This window comes from Drosophila hydei, unplaced genomic scaffold, assembly GCF_003285905.1.
Source record: "Drosophila hydei strain 15085-1641.00,03,60 unplaced genomic scaffold, DhydRS2 tig00008114-arrow-pilon, whole genome shotgun sequence".
In the NCBI taxonomy this organism is placed as follows: Eukaryota; Metazoa; Arthropoda; class Insecta; order Diptera; family Drosophilidae; genus Drosophila; species Drosophila hydei.
In genome coordinates, this window is record NW_022045827.1 from 4,894,609 (window position 1) to 4,910,180 (window position 15,572).

A 15,572-nucleotide genomic window follows, 5' to 3' on the forward strand; every position below is an offset into this window, starting at 1 on the left:
CAAGAGAGAGAGAGAGAGATAGAAAAAAAGATAGAAAAATTAGAGAGCGAGAGATAACAAAATAGAGGGAAGGAGAGCAAGAGAAAAAGAGGTTTAGAGTGAGAGTGAGAGAAGGAAGAGAGTGAGAGAGATTAGAAGAAAAAAATGAGAGATCGCGAAGATTTAGAGATATAAGAATATAAGAAAGAGAAAATAGAAAAGAGAGCACAAAAGCAGGAAGCCAGAGAAAGCGGGAAAACAAGAAAATTGAATTAGGGAGAGGGCATGCTAGAGACTAAGCGGCTGTAAGCCTGCTAGCAAATCTTGAGATTCGCATAGAAGGACAAAGGGCAAAGGTTAGCATGCATGAAGTAACCTTAGTTTGCAGAGGATCCATAACGACTTTTAGTTATACATAAAATAGCTAAAATAACCATCGATGCGAGCATGAATACTGCCAAAGATATTACAAAATTTGGATAGACTTCGCCTTCAATTCATTTAAAGCTTCTAAACATGGTTACATTAGGCTCGTCCAGTCGGGGCAACGAGTCAGATCGCTGAGTGGCAGCAAATCAGAGTTAACTGTTTTGGATTGTGCACACTCGCATATTGTAATATGTGCGTAGGCATATTTACGTGCATGTAAGCTAGACATAGGCGCATGAGCGCACACTCTCCCTCACACACACACACACACACATAGCTACATAGCTGCCGTCACATTCACATTTCATAGCATACTTTTTCGCGGTGCGTCTATCACAGTGCCAACTGACATTGAGCTGTGGAGGTGTGTGTGTGCGTGTGTGTGTGTGTGTGCGAGGGCATGTTAAAATTCATTTGTCAAAAGGATTACCATGGTAATAGGGTTTTAAGCATATATACGTATATATATCCTGGCAAGCATACGCAGCCTTTGTTTTCCATTTCGTTTTTTTTTTGTCTCCTGTATTCCTACACAAACGTTTATCATGTCCTTTTGTTTGTCTGACATGCTTTTTGTATTTGGCTTTGTATTTTACGTCCATGTGTGGCGGCTAATTAAAAACATGGCGTTAAACAATTATGTCAGGCATTTGTAATGCTCAATCCCGACACCCAACAGCTGCCAGCTGCCAGCTGCCACATGCCACATGCCACAGGCCGCTCCGTTACCTGGTCAAATGCTGGCTTTGGCTACATTTACAAAGCTGTTAATAAATTGACTGCAATCAAAGTTGTCATAAGTTGAGCAGGAAGCAGCCGACTGATAGCTGTGGTCACGTGCACAAATATACACCCACACACACACACACACACACACACAGACACATACACAGATGCAAAGATAAGTATACCCGCAGCCAAATGACAACTTAATAGCACAAAAAATCAAGTCAAGCAGACATTGTCCTTTTTAGTCAGGCCCAAAAAGCAGCTGCTGGTTTTTAGCCATGTGTGTGTGCCGCCAACGCCATCATCGTCACCTTATATATATATAACGTCTTCGTTTCTGGCCAACGAGGCGAAAATGTACAAATTGTTGTGATTTATTTTAACAGATTTTTTTTGTTAACCCAACAACAAGCCGAGTTTCAGCTGAAATTGGATGAACACTGTGGCATTTGCTCTATTGATGAATATGCTGGTAGCTGCCTCATCTCAGCGCGTCTGTGTGTGGCAGGTTGGGAGAGCGCGCGTGACAATGCGCCAATGTGTGGTCAAGTAGTGCGCACGGCTGAGCTGAGCTACGACCAGTCAATTTATAGACCAACAAGCTTCACAATGGCTGCAAACTTAACGTTAACAGGTTTAACCCAGCCAAGGACAAGTCTGACATGAGTGGTAAGCTCCTACCCAGCCCCATCATTAGTGGGCAGCCGTAGTTGAGCTTTTACTGTACTGGTCGCTCTCGCCTCCTGGCTGCCATGGCTCCCGCACTCATGGAGTCGCCATTCGAGCAGCGAGCCATCTAAAGTTAAAGCTCACTGAGTGGAAAACTTCTTGTACGTAGCTCTCTAGCTGCTAGCGTGGTAATTTCTTGGTCTATACCCACTTTGATTTCAAAGTGTGTGTGCGTGTGTGAGTCTTAGCAATCCTTAAGTGATTCATGTTCCTCTTCATGAAGCAAAGAAATTGAGTATAGGCAGCTCTGTCTGCTATAAACTTGTTTTTTTTTTTTGCTTTACTTTTCTTGCTTTTTAGTTACCTAAGAGCGCACGAGTCAGTTATGCTTGATATAGGTAGAAATGACAAAATATAGCTGACTGATTGAAAACTATCGTTAATGAAATTATTTTATTTATACTCTACTTGAATCTTTCTCTGTAGAAAAAAGTCTTACTTTGGTTTATTATCTTTAGGTATGGCATATTTGCCTTATAAAAGGGGACAGAGCAGCATGACGACATGTGGCACTTGGGGACTGAAGTTTTATTTAAGGATGTTTTGTAACTCTAGCAACCTTGTCGTATATAAATACGATATGATATCATATGCTATGGCAATTACTTTGGTAAATTACTAAAGAGAGTTTAATGGTCTTTAAATAGCAAAGTAAAATGTTTTTTTCTTTTTGACTAATTTGAGCAGAGTAGGAGTAAAAGAGGAAGAAGAACAGGAAGAAGAATGGCTTTAACTAACTTTCATATTTGGACTGAGTTTTCTGAATTAGTTGTAGAATTTAAAGAAGTAAATGTATATCTAAGAAGATTGTTAAAAGCTGACAGAAAAGGGAGAAGGAAAAGGGCGAAGATAATATGTGTAATATATTAAATATATAATATATATATAATATACAAAATATATAATATATAAAATATATTATGCATAATATATATAATATATATTTTTATAAGAAAGCATAAATAACTTCGGTTAACTATGTTTCATTATAAATAATTTTCAATCTTACTTTGCTTTAAATTTTTAAAAATCAGGGCTCAAGCAGAAATATTTATTTTATAGTATTTCTTTCGTAGTATTTAAAAACTTTAAGAATTATAAGCCACAACACCTTTTAGGCAGCTGGCAGAATATTTCAGCATGAATACTTGACAAAAATAATTATAATATTATATACGATCTGGTTCAGAATATTCCAGTTAGAGTCTGGCAAAGTTTAAGAGATCTTTTTTTTTTTAAATAAAATGAATATTATAAAAAGCTCTAAAGACAGGGAAAATCTGTGAATACACATGGATATTAAGAATCCATATTTTTCCAAAAAAAGTTGTCTTTCATATAGAATAGGGAGAGAAATGGAAACATGATATGTATGAGACTTTTCTTGACTGCAAGTAGGTTTAAGAGTACCATTCTAGGTATATAAGCCAAGGGTTTTAAGTGAAGAAACTTGTAGAAGACTTGAGTTCAATGAATGAGAAGCTGTTATGCTTAACTCTCTCTTAGAATAAGATATTCCAAACTATATCAATTATCATGTCATAGACCAAATTATCAGCTTAATGCTGAGTGCAAGAGAGAATCAAATTGAGCAGATATATTTCTATGGATGCATCTACTCATCATGTTATTGAAACAACTAAAATATAATTCTACTAGGCACATACAATATATATATAAATACAATATATATGTATACAATTAATATATAAATAATTATAATAAAATAAAATAACTTAAAATAAAATATTTACTCTTTAATAAATATTATGTAAGAATAAAGTTAAATTATATTAATATAAATATAAATGACTTCAAGACTTATTAAAGTTGTTAATAAAGCTAAACAATTTAATATACTTGGAGCTGTATATTTGCATATATATGTATATATAGACATACATCATCTATATATGCATCTATTTATAATATCAGAAAACACTATCAATTTATGTTCATTGCATTCCATTTAATGAATTGATTTGTGGTTTTAAGTGCGAATTCTAATTAAATGTTAATTGCTCTTAGCATATTGATTTCGACAGCACGAGCTTGATATATTTTGCAGCACAGACTATAAATTGGTTGTTCTCTAAGAAAACGAATCGATAATATAAATCAGAGACAGGCAGACAGATAGAGAGACAGAGAGAGAGACAGACTCTGATTATGTTTAAACTTAGTTGGAATAATATTGATGGCAAAGTCGAGAAGTGTTTCGGCGCCTAAACCAACAGCTGCAGCAGGTTGCCATTAGCATGACCAACTGGGGTCTTCTGCTGCTGCTGCTCAAATTCAGACAATTCCTTGAGTCAATCTGATCCGGCACTTTGGCTAAGCAAACGCTGTCATAGGATTATGCCATTCGATGTATATGCATATATATATACATATATATATATATATGTATATGTTAGCATTAGCTAATTCGCAGAGATGGAGAGCTCAAGTTTATGAAATATTGCGGCAAACAGCCGAGTTTTATTCCGTAGGCAATCTGGTGGGTTGACGGATTCGTGGCCACGTACTTCAGCTCAGCTGTGAAACGCGACAATTTAATTTATTTGGCGTTTTACGGGCCAAGTCAGCGAATTTACGATTGACATTTGCGTTTAACCTACTTATGCTGATTTGATGGCAGCTCATAAATAAAATTTAAACCAATTGCTGGACACCAGCAGCCACAGCAGCCATAGCAGTCGTAGCGCAGGTTGCCATAGCAGCCAGCCATCAATCGCAGCAGCTGCTATCAATGTGGACCATCATTGGTTGCGTATACGCCCCGTGCGACTCCTTGTCATTATCTTGAGCATTCCACGGCTGGCAAGGCATCTCTCTGTCTGTCTTTGGCTACGTAGTTCTCGGTAATTGAACACTTAGTGGGCCAAGCAATTTGGGGCTTAGTATGCCAAAGGCAAATATTTAAAATCCGGCTAATGCAACAGACACACAACTCCTTTGACATTATCAATGGACACGAACGGTTATGCCACGCCCATTTCGCATTTATATGTATATAGAGAGAACGCCCAGCTGGTTTGGCAGCGCAAATTTGTCGTAGCAAATGATGCAGAAAGTCGCCGAGGCGCCTAGGAATTAAAACGGGAAATGAGTCGTAAGAAAAACAATGAAAACTCCTCGCAATGGAAATACGCAAAAAGTCGCCTCAAAGTTTTCCAATTGTCTAGGGAGCATACTAGGTGACGCCTCAACTGGGGCACTCTCTATCTCTCTCTCCCTCCGTGTGTGTGTGTGCAAACGGATTGGGTTTGCAAAATGTGTCACTGGGGTGCAATTTGAAAATGAAATTTTCTCAGCATTTTCCTTCGTTTTTATTTTACTCGTCGTTCATTCATCGTTTGGCATGTGACGCTCGAGTGGACGACCTTGGCAAAAAGTTTCAACATGCCTTCGTACAACTAGCGTTGTGCATAAGCTCAAAACTCTATCCAATGGTCTCCAGATATTAAACTGCATACAAACATATTGCTTTCTTTGAACTGGTTCGGGCGCGCTCAAGCCATAAGTGGAAAAGCCATTAACATTTCGAAAATTTGAAACCTGAGAAATTACTTTTACTACTACTAATTTTATTACATTTCTATTACTACTACTTTTATTACTTTTCTCAAAATGTACTACTTTTCGACTACTACTAATACTACTACTACTTTTACTACTTTTCTACTACTACTAATACTACTACTACTTATACTACTTTTCTACTACTACTAATACTACTACTACCTTTACTGCTCTTCTACTACTTTTCTACTGCAACTTCTAATACTACTACTACTTTTTTACTACTTATTTTCTACTACTACTACTACTTTTTTACTACTTATTTTCTACTACTACTACTACTACTACCTTTTTATTACTACTTTTGCTACTTTTCCACTACTACTAATACTACTACTATCTTTACTACTTTTCTACTACTAGTACTACTAATTTTTTTACTACTACTTTTACTACTTTTCTACTACTACTAATACAACTACTACCTTTACTGCTTTTCGACTACTACTTTTACTACTTTTCTACTGCTACTGCTACTACTACTACTACTACTTTTTATACTACTACTTTTATTACTTTTCTACTACTAATACTATTACTACTACTAATTTTTCTAATTTTACACTACATTTACTAATTTTCTACTATTACTACTATTACTACTACTTTTACTACTTTTCTACTACTACTACTTTTACTACTTTTCTACTACTACTACCACTACTACTTCTACTACTATTACTACTACTAGTAAGATCATCATACAATTTCCTCTTTTTTTTTTAATTTTCTAGTGAAAGCTAAGTGCTCTTTGTATATTCCATATATAAGACATTTATGAAATATGAGTTTCAAATATTTCACATAATTAAAGTAACCTTTATCGTATCAAAGCCAAATAAGGTCATCCATATTTTATATCAGATAGATTACAGCATATACACACATATATGTTAGACAGGCTTGAGTGCTTTTCTTGGAATTTGTTTTGCTTTAAATATGGCCCAAATTTATTGACTTGATTCGTCTGCTCAATTTCCTAGAAATATTGCGTCTCAATTTCTGCTCTGCTGCAAATTTCGTTATTTTAAGTAAATAGCAAAAACTAATATAAATTGTGTCTGGCAAAATTTTTTGTTTTAAGCTTTTTGTTATTAAAAATTGAAGAAACGTTTGCCGGCAATAAAATACGCCAAATTTAATACGAGGTAATTGAAATTAAGTTTGAGTAAATACTTTAAAAAAAAAATAAGAAAATATAAATAAAAGGTAAAGGAATGTGTTTTAGAAACGTAAGTTAGAAATTTAATTAATCTGATATATATATATATATATATGTAATTTATAATTTGCTATTACAAACATTGAGAGTTAAACTCATTCAACTGGAAAGTTTTTTTATTTTGCTATTTCTTTTGGTTTGGCTTTAAAAGTATCTATGAGATACTTTTTGCTTTATGCACTAGCAAAAAGCAACTTGACGGCTTGAATTTTGACACATATCCAAGTGCTTATGCCAAACAACTCAACAGCAAATAAAAAAGCAATGCCAAAAGAGAATATAGCTGTACCTTTTTCTACATAGTGCTAAACAAAAGAGCAGCTTCAGCAGCCAGAAAAAAAGAGTTTCGTTTTTTTATATGCATTTTTTTTTTGGCTGTCAGGCGACTGTAACAGCAGCCATTCTCTGGGGCGGCCAAAGGTCGGCAACCGGCTCAGTTAGGGCCACATTCAATACCTCTTACTCAGAATCACAATCACAATCACAATCACACAGACATACACACACACTCACACACAGATACACATGCACATATAAATATACATTGCCATTCACGGAACATGGCGGAGCCTGTGTAATGTGCATGCCCAGAACTAAAGCAAACAAATATTTATAAATGCGCAAATAGAACAGATAACTGTATTTTTATATGCACACCGACATACACATACACATACATACACACTAATCCACAGAGCCGCTCACTTTGCCGGGCAAAGGCATTCGAGATTCGATTTCGCATCGTCGTGGAGTCGTCGACGGGTCGACGCTTTCATTCATTCACCAACAGCAGCAGCAGCAGCACTGCCGCCGCTATACCCACCACACCCGCAGCTACAAAAACAACAAGTTACATTTTTATTGCTTTGGCATGGAGCATATGAAAGCGCCGTCTACCCTTTACCCCATTTTCTCGCAATGCCGCCCAATCCTTCCGCATGTGAGTGCTGCTGCTGTTTTTTTTTCCTCTCTCTTGCTGCCCACACTAAAAGCGAAAAGAAAACTCGTGCAGGCAACCAAATAAAAGGTCTGCAGAAGCGATGGATGGGAAAGGATTGCTTGCGCAGAAAAGAAATATATTTTTCCGATATTTTAACATGAATTTTGCATATTGTTAATTTTGCCTTTCAACTGAATACGGGACGTACAGCGCCACTGTGCAACATCCTTTTATATCATTTAGCTTCCGTTTGTCTGCAGTATTTATGAGCCAAATTGCCCAAGTTTGATTTGTTGGAAAAACACATATGAAATATGTGAACAGTAAAGGCATAAGCAGCCGAACTATAGTTCCGTTAAGCTAGATAAAGTCATCTGATTTATGTTCCTATCAAAGAGTTCCCCCACTAACGTAATTGCATGGTTATATGCGCTTATGTTAGTTGATCAACTCAAGTCAATTCTGATTAGTCACCACAATTGACATAATTGCGTGGTTAAGTCAACACACTGCAATTAGTCACCATATTGGCATTGCTAATCAACAAACTTTACCCACCACACTAACTCAGTTGATCATATGTTTAGTTTCTGTTAACAGTCTGGCAGCGCTGTTTTCTTATGCGTGCTTTTCATTTACGTTTTTTATTATTCGTGCGTTTTGTTTCATTCTCTCTGATTGTTAGAAACAATTAAATAGCTCTTATTTATTAGTGCTCCTGGTGAAGTGCAAGTGTTGTAAAATGTAAACACAATGTAATATGTAAATTAAAACGTTGCAGGTGCATGTCAGGTGCTACAAAGTGTTATAAATTCATGATGATGATGATGATGATGATGATGATGATGGTGGTGAGTGTGTGACTGAGTTTGTGTGTGTGTGTGCTGCCTTCGAGCCAATAACAACAGTTTCTAGCTGCTCAATAGAGAATTTAATTTGCATTCACATATATGTGTATATATGTATGTATGAGAACATTCAAAAATTAATATGTATTTGCATAAAATATTTGTATGGGTGCTAAGAGTATATATTTACAGAGTAAGTTTAAAAATTATCGCTTTGTTTAGCTCGAATTAAGAGTAGTAGCAAATGTGAGCGAAGTGAAATCTAGGGGACAGACAGCTGAAAATATTGCATATTTATAACAAGAGTAAAGATGTAGGTATATAGGCATTATAATAGACATTGGTAGTATAGTATATATAGAATTAGTATTTCAGTACTTTTTAAGAAAATGTTTTAAAATTGTACATGAATATAAATGTGAAAAAGTAAAAAGTTCCGATTAGAATTAGTATTAATATTTGAAAATATTTATAATAAAGCAAAAAAAAAAAAATTGTATAAAAATGTGAAAATTATATATTGTATTGAATTTATATATATATATATATATATATATATATATGTAAAAATATTTATATAAAAGTTTATAAAATTATTTTCATTATTAATATACCCAGCTGCTCAATGAAATTGAATAAAATATATATATTTAAGTCATAGATTCAAAATTGATAATAAATGTTAAAAGCATAAACTCAAACGTTATACAATTTTATAAATCATAAATTTGGGAATTTTCGTGACAATATATTATGAACAATTATGTTGGAAACTCGAATTGGCTAATTTGCAAATTAAATGTAATTTTCTACTGTTATCGTAACTTATTAGCATATGAATATCCATATCTATGAACATATATATATGTATGTGTGTGTGTGTTGGCAAGCCAATATGTTTCATGCTGTTATCTTTGTGTATACACATTAGAAAATTTGTCTAATATTTCAGCTGCCGCTTTCAATTTTGCTGCTGTTTGGCTTAAGTTTGTGCAGGCTATAAGATTGGAAAGGGGCGTGGGGGTTGGGGGCTGAGCATGTTCGTCTGGTTTGCCCTTTTAACATTTGACAAACCGCTTAACCTTAACCTTAGCTATTTTGCCATGTAGTTTGCTTATGCATATTTCATAATGCATTACTCATTTCGTTCGTAAAGCCATTGCTGCATGTGGGCTGCTCCAATGCTAATCCTATATTACAACAACATGACCATTAAGACAAGTCAAACTACACACGTACACACACACGCACACACACACACACAAGGGCCATTTGGCACAGTCTCACATAGTAATATGTAACAAACAACAGACACGATTACAACCAAATGACACAGAAAATCACTCCTGCTCGTTATGTAAGTATGTAGGTGTGTGTGTGTGTGACACTCTATGTGTGTGTGTGTAGACATTCGGTTTTGTTTGGTTCATATGGGAAGTAAATTAGCCTAGTGCCCATTCGAAGCCAGCCTGTCGCATGCTATTTATGTATGTGCAGCAGTCACATACACACACATACACACATACACACATACACACACATACACACACACACATACACGCAGCTGCACACGGCGCAGTGCGTGTTTTGGTCGACAATTTCATTGCCAATGCAGAGCAGCTGCCGGCTGTATTCTAGCCAACGTCCATCTACAACGCTGCTCCGCCCTTCTAAGGCTAACTTAGTGACTCCGTCCGTTTCGGCAGACGTCTCCGGTCGGGGGCTTAAATCGAAATTCATGCAGCCATTGCGGCCACTCGCTTTCGATTTGTTTATAGCTGCGTTTAATAAATTACAAATAGAAGTCAGCAAATGCGAGTGCTTACAGTTGTCTAGCCCTCTTCGACGCGCTCTGTAGCTCTCGACAGATTTAGTGTATAAAGTATATTCCTGTATATATATAGGAAATGAAAATATATTTTCAACTATGCAACTATTTTATCAAGCTAAATTGTTAAGCCGTCTTATTTGTGTTTAAATATAGCTACAAATTGCTTAAATATTTTTCTGTACGATAAAAATTTTGTTGCTCCCAAAAGTATGCTATATTATTTTGCTTAGCTGCCGCTCGAGGCTATTTGTTTATTATAGCATTATTAATAGTGCTTAAAAGTATAGATGCATATATTGATGTTTTTATTTTATTTTGTTTTTCTTATCTTTACATTCTCTCAATAAATATAAGTATTTCTTTTTGCATAGTTTAATACACGCTTATCACATTGAGCATTCGTCAAAGATTTCGAGTGAAAATTGTTACTATTATTTATTTTGATTGCCACTATTTGTTTGCAAATATACTAGAAATATACATATATTTGAAATTCATACAAATTTTCAACATATTTATTAGTGTAAATCAAAATATATCAAATATTTAAATTGCTTCAAGTAAATTATAATTTGTCAAACAATTTTCTGCATCCTCTAGCGGGAAATCAGTAAAGAAGTAACTGCTATTATTATCATAATTATTGCTTAGTCTAACAAGCTATTTACTCGTATGCCTTCGACATTATAATATATACATATGACATTATCTATGTATGACATTAGAAGGCAATGATCCCAAGCATATATCAGTTAAACTACTGAGAATTGCGTGTGAGCTTCTAACATTTGTTATTATTATTTATTACTAACACAGACACAGAAGTTAAATAAATATATATAATTATTAAATATGATATAGCATAAATATATTTAATAAGTAATCTTGTAGTTCAGCGAGCCAAATGCAATTGCGAACCATTTGATAATCTTGTCTTGGGGTTTGGCTTATGAAACTTAACGTTCAGTTATATTAAAAAAGATTTTGGCTTAGATTTATAGACATTTTGATATATTAATAATATAATTTTGAAGTCCAATTAATGTCTTAATTTGTTTAATATTTTATTTTGCTTTAATAACAGCTGCGTATTTTTATCCAAGTTATAAATTAAAAACTTTATAAATTCATAGCTAAATATGAAAATATTAATATTAAAAAAACTACAAATAATCTGAACTTTAATTCTCCATTTAAATAATAATAAATTGTCAATAGGTGCATATTTGATGTATTTTTTGAAGTCAGGTCTTAAAGCGAAGTTCCATAAATCCATATAAATAAATAATGCATTTGTGCAACTCTCACTCTTGCCATACTCTAAGCATATTCTCTTATTTATTATCGGCCAACAATTTTGTGGCTAGTGTACTAAAGTTTAGTTTCGTTTCGTTTCGTTTCGTTTCTTTTACTGATAGCTTTTGTTCTTGGCCATGTTTATATAGCCTCTGCTTGCTTTCTATTAGTTTTTGCAAGTGTTTATATGAGCTCTAAGAAATATGAGCGCTCAGTGCCGGCTGCCAGCCCCTCAGCCAGCCAACGGCCGGTCGTCTGCTCCTCCGATGTGGTCATAAAAATTGTAGAACAGGCAATGCCAACAGTCCAAAATGGCAAATGCTCCAAGCGCCAACGAACCAAAAATGAAATGGCTTAAGCTTTCTGCCTGTTTGCCTGTTGTTGCTATTGTCGTTGTTGTTGCACTTGTTGTTGTTGCTGCTGCTGTTGCTGCTCAAATATAAATGCATTTGCGCCCGACCACAAAATGTGTTCAACCGGAAATTGTACGTGGAGAGTGCATGAGTGGGCGGTTTGGTTTTTGGAGGCGTGTGTGCGGGCAATACACTGCTTTTCGAATACTGAAAAGAGGTATATGAGCGGGATGTTATACAAATGTGATACGTGAACTTTTTATATATTATATAAATTTTTTATATATCTATGGGTGCACTCCTTTAAACCTTTTTTTTTTATTTTTTTTAATTATTAAAATTATTGATAGGGTCATGGGTATGTGGCTTATAGAATGTCATATAATAAATATGTATTTCTGTACTAAAAATATTTGTGCTATACTGACTAGTTAAAAGTCATCAGAAACTTGGAACACTTGAAATGCTGAATTTCAGAATTTAGTGCATTTTTAGTTAAATTATTTATTTATAATTATATTTAGCTTTTGTATAAAAGCTAAGATCAAGCTTTGATTTACCTGCCAAAAGCTGAAAATAAGTAAAAAAAAAATATATTATATGAAAATTTATATTTATATATATATTTATTATATATACTTATTATATTATAGTTTTATAATTGGAGTGGTAACAAGGTTGAAAAGGCTGATAAAGCAAATGACTTGTTTTATTGCCTGAATTCTTGCTATTTTTATTTACATTTGAATTGCCAATATTTCAGCTAGTTTTAGCTATTTTTATTGACACATGAATTATAGCCTGCATTTTAGCCTGTTTTAGCCATACACATTTGAATTGCTGCTTTAACTCAAGCTAGTTTTAGCTATTTTAATTTACATTTGAATTGCCAATATTTCAGCTAGTTTTAGCTATTTTTATTTACACATGAATTATAGGCTGTATTTTAGCCTGTTTTAGCCATACACATTTGAATTGCTGCTTTAACTCTAGCTAGTTTTAGCCATTTTGTTGTCTACATTTCAGCTAGTTTTAGATATTTTTATACCATTTTGCATGGCACTTTTCGACCAAGCTTTAGCTTAGGCACAACTTTTTAAACAGAGTATTTCGCAGTCAATGAAATGCACACGCAGCGGCTTTCACTTGTTTGTGTGTTGTATTTCCGTGTGTATGTGTGTGTGTGCGTGAGTGCAGAATTGTGCAGTGGGTTTTCGGTTGCTTTGACAGTCATTGCCATACGTTCCATTAGCTTTTTTTAGCGCCTATTGCTGTGGCGAATATGGCTATAGGTATGGCTATGGCTATGGCTAAATCTATCACTGGTTATCCAGCTATCTATCTGTGCGTGCTGAAAATTTAACAGATTTTTGCGTGTGCGGCTTTTCTATATTGCGGTTGGCCAAAAAGCCGCTGCGACTAAGCTGCAGCCTATGTGCTGAGTGCGAGCATCAGTCCGTGAGTCAAACCGTCTGCCAGTCAGTCAGTCAATCTGTCAATCTGCCAGTCTGTCTGTCCATCAGTTTTGTGTGGCCGTGTCATACGGTTCTTATTTGCATCGATGGGCTTCAAAATGGAGCTAAGCAGTTATTGGACTCGTTAACGTCATCATTGCCATCAGTTGCACCTGCCTGACTCTGCACTTTTTGCCAGCAATGAAGCGTCAAAGTGCAAATGAGCCAGGACACATACACAGAGCACCTACGTACACACACACACAGAGAGCTGGAATGCATGCAAGCAGCTCTGTGCAAACAGAAGAAAATGCACTCATGCAATATGCAGCAGGTAATCTCGTTTCTTTTAATCGCTGTTTGACATCAAAATTAGAATTTCTTAAGATGCCAAGAAGGCCCCAGCTATGGTGCTCAGCATAAAGAGCTCCTTTATTGCGAGTTGTTTGCATAGCTTTTACTGCAGAAGACGCGACACTCGGTTTCAAAAGACACCTTTGATTGGGCAGGTGTGCATGCGTGTGCCTGTGTGCGTGTGTGTGTGTGTTTCCCGTTCTTTGCTTAGGCAAATTGAAAATTGATGGAACGCTTTTAGAGCTGACCACAGTTTGCTTGGCATCAATTCGAAATTATGCTTCCTGGCAATCCTTACACACAATGCTATTGCCATTTAGCTCGCTTTAGCCTGAGTGTATTTCAATCCCTTTTTGATTTTTTGCACACTCTGATTCGCTCGTTTCTAGCTCTGCATTGTTCATTTTGTTGCATTTGGGGAGTTGGTTCTCTACGGTCCACTATTGATGCCGTGACACGTTCCAACAATCGCTCACTTTGACGGCTTCTATGGCCCAGTGTTTGAAGTTTTTCCTATTATTGTTTACTTTTCTTTTCCACTTAGATTCCATCCTTTTGTTCTCACCTCACTCCCTTTCTCTCTCTCTCTCTCTCTCTGTGGCCATGTAGTTTTTGCACATTGTTGCTGTTGGCTCCGAAGGAAAGGTTCAAGTTTTGCATTAACAAAAAAAGAGAGAAAATTGAAACAAGAAACTTGAATTGAACTTGAAGCACACGAAGTAGTAATACCCTAGCTCACTTTTGCTAATAAATTGCTTTCGCTTGACTTTTAGTTGAAAACTTAATGATAGTTTCCATGTCAGCTTTAGCTGTACTTATTTGCATTGACAGAGTTTGCTTGATTGGAGGTAGGAATATAAATATATATATGTATAGTATTTTTTTGTCTTAACTTTTGTTTGTTTTAAGCTAAATTGTTTTGCGGTTTTTAATGACTGAACCAAGTTTGCAACATTTTAATAAAATAGTAGAGGTTTTTCATAGTCTTTGAGTTTTTTTGGAGTAAAAAATTTCTAATGAATTCTATTCTCTATTCTATAAAATATATTCTATATTCTATATTCTATATTACATATAATAGAAAAAGTTCGATTGGAATTGTTAAATATGCTTGGATAATTTGAAATTTTAGTTATGAAGAATGTATTTAAAATTTGCATAGATTAGCTTAGGTAGCCTGGAATTTGTATTTACAATATATTTAGTCAAAATATATAAATAAATAAATATAAGATTTTCAAAGAAGAAACTATCATTGTATTAGACACTCGCCCTTTCAGTGAATTGAATCTAAAACCTTAGAAGAATATCCGAAAAAATTAATAATTAATAAAAGCACAAAGAGCCTCAACAAAGTATAGACTTAATAAACCTGTGGAATTAAAACCTTAGAAGAATATCCTAAAAAAATTAATAATTAATAAAAGCACAAAGAGCCCCAACAAAGTATAGACTTAATAAACCTGTGGAACTGGCCTTGACGAAATCAAGCCAAGTCTTGAGCCCAATTCTTGCAGTTCACTTCCCAGTTCTTTGAAACTATTTACTTCACTATAAAAGATCCAAGAAATAATACATCAATAAAATATATATATATATAAATATTTGCTTATTTTGTAGTTTCCCTGGAGTTTTCGCATGGAGTCCTTTGTGGCATTATTTATGTCTCGCCTTAGACTCGGAACAGCCATTGCCTTAAAGCGCTTAGCTGAGCCTTGTTTTCATTCGTGTGATTGGATTGTGTATGTGAAACAAAAGCGGAAGGGGGGGCACAAAGGAAGTTGAACTGTTGTCTGTTTGTTTATGTATTCCATTGTATTATT